This window comes from Brachycentrus maculatus, unplaced genomic scaffold, assembly GCF_059751285.1.
Source record: "Brachycentrus maculatus isolate JH-2025_06_01 unplaced genomic scaffold, ASM5975128v1 h1tg002247l, whole genome shotgun sequence".
NCBI classification, from domain to species: domain Eukaryota; kingdom Metazoa; phylum Arthropoda; class Insecta; order Trichoptera; family Brachycentridae; genus Brachycentrus; species Brachycentrus maculatus.
The window spans coordinates 7149-9352 of record NW_028282743.1 but is presented as its reverse complement, the minus strand read 5'-3'; positions in this window follow the sequence as shown (position 1 = coordinate 9352).

Here is a 2204-nt window from a genome sequence, read left to right as displayed (position 1 = left end):
CACAACAGGAAACTAAGGCAGTTGGACATCCTTCAAAGGAAAAGTCTTTAAAAGAAATAAAACAGAAGACGAAGCAGGAAACAAAGCAGGAAACAAAACAGGAAACAAAAAAGCTAGAGCCTGAAAAATAAAAGCCACAACAGGAAACTAAGGCAGTTGGACATCCTTAAAAGGAAAAGTCTTTAAAAGAAATAAAACAGGAAACAAAGCAGGAAACAAAGCAGGAAACAAAGCAGGAAACAAAACAGGAAACAAAACAGGAAACAAAACAGGAAACAAAGCAGGAAACAAAGCAGGAAACAAAGCAGGAAACAAAACAGGAAACAAAACAGGAAACAAAACAGGAAACAAAGCAGGAAACAAAGCAGGAAACAAAACAGGAAACAAAGCAGGAAACAAAGCAGGAAACAAAGCAGGAAACAAAGCAGGAAACAAAACAGGAAACAAAACAGGAAACAAAACAGGAAACAAAACAGGAAACAAAACAGGAAACAAAAAAGCTATAGCCTGAAAAAGAAAAGCCACAACAGGAAACTAAGGCAGTTGAACATCCTTAAAAGGAAAAGTCTTTAAAAGAAATAAAACAGGAGACGAAGCAGGAAACAAAGCAGGAAACAAAGCAGGAAACAAAACAGGAAACAAAGCAGGAAACAAAGCAGGAAACTAAAAAGCTAGAGCCTGAAAAAGAAAAGCCACAACAGGAAACTAAGGCAGTTGAACATCCTTTGAAGGAAAAGTCTTTAAAAGAAATAAAACAGGAAACAAAACAGGAAAAAAAGCATGAAACAAAGCAGGAAACTAAAAAGCTAGAGCATGAAAAATAAAAGCCACAACAGGAAACTAAGGCAGTTGAACATCCTTAAAAGGAAAAGTCTTTAAAAGAAATAAAACAGGAAACAAAGCAGGAAACAAAGCAGGAAACAAAGCAGGAAACTAAAAAGCTAGAGCCTGAAAAAGAAAAGCCACAACAGGAAACTAAGGCAGTTGAACATTCTTTGAAGGAAAAGTCTTTAAAAGAAATAAAACAGGAAACACAACAGGAAACAAAGCAGGAAACAAAACAGGAAACTAAAAAGCTCAAATAAAAAATTCCAGTAGAATCATTTGATAAGGAAATGCCACAGGAAGAAATTAATTATATAGATGCTTTTGCTTAAGAAAAACCACAACAGAAAATGAAACAAAAAGAACGCTTTGGAAAAGCCTTGCATGAATCGAAAAATTCTTCAATGAAAAATTTATCAAACGATAAAAGCCAAAAAAAATTATAGTTCAAAGAGAATATGAAAGAAAAACAGCTTGTGAATGAAAACCTTATGCATCTAAATAAAAAGTAAGGGCCATCGAGAGAAAAGGATCAATTAAAAAAATAGAAGCCAAATAAAACCAAAGAATAATCTCACGAACAAGATAAAATGTTTTTAAAATAATTGGATAAAAAACGCAGAGGATCAGGATAGATCAATAAAATAACTATGAAAGGGGAATAGCAAAACTTCAAGTTAAAAGAGGCAGAATAATTTTAGGAATTCGAATAAATAAATCTGACAAAATAATCAGAAAAACGGAATCAGACAAAATTAAAATTATAACCCCAAAAACAATAGCAGTCTAAGCCATCATCACACCGCAGAATAAAACAAGACAAGCATTAAGAATTTTCATAAGGTAATAATTAGATATCCTAGCCGGAGCCAGGGTAAATAATAAATTTCCCTGAATTTCATGAGAAGGGCGTTCTGAAATAGTCATAAGCAAGTAGTAGAAGGAAGAAACAATAATCTCAGACGGGAAGTCAATGCAAGAATTCCGCGCAAACTTCGATGAAACCTACCGAACGAATCGATTCCTCAGAAAAAATTAAAACATATGATAACTCTCTAATTCATACTTCGAACAAAAAAAAGTCACAGATCTTTCATCATAAAAAGCGAATCGCAAATGCAGTTAAAAAAATTGGACTTCGCAAGCATCAGAAAATCCATAATGAAACTTAACAACCTCAGGAATAGTCGAAATTCTAAAACGAATAGTAAAAGATAGGAAGCCATAAAAATTGCAATGAGAATGTTCAGCCTTTATCCTCACCCAAATCGAGAGTCAGGAAATAAATTGAGGACAATAAAGTACTGCATAAAGAATGGAAACCGTCTAATTATCCATTAATGGAAAACCAATATAATTCAAGATCGAATAAAAGACTG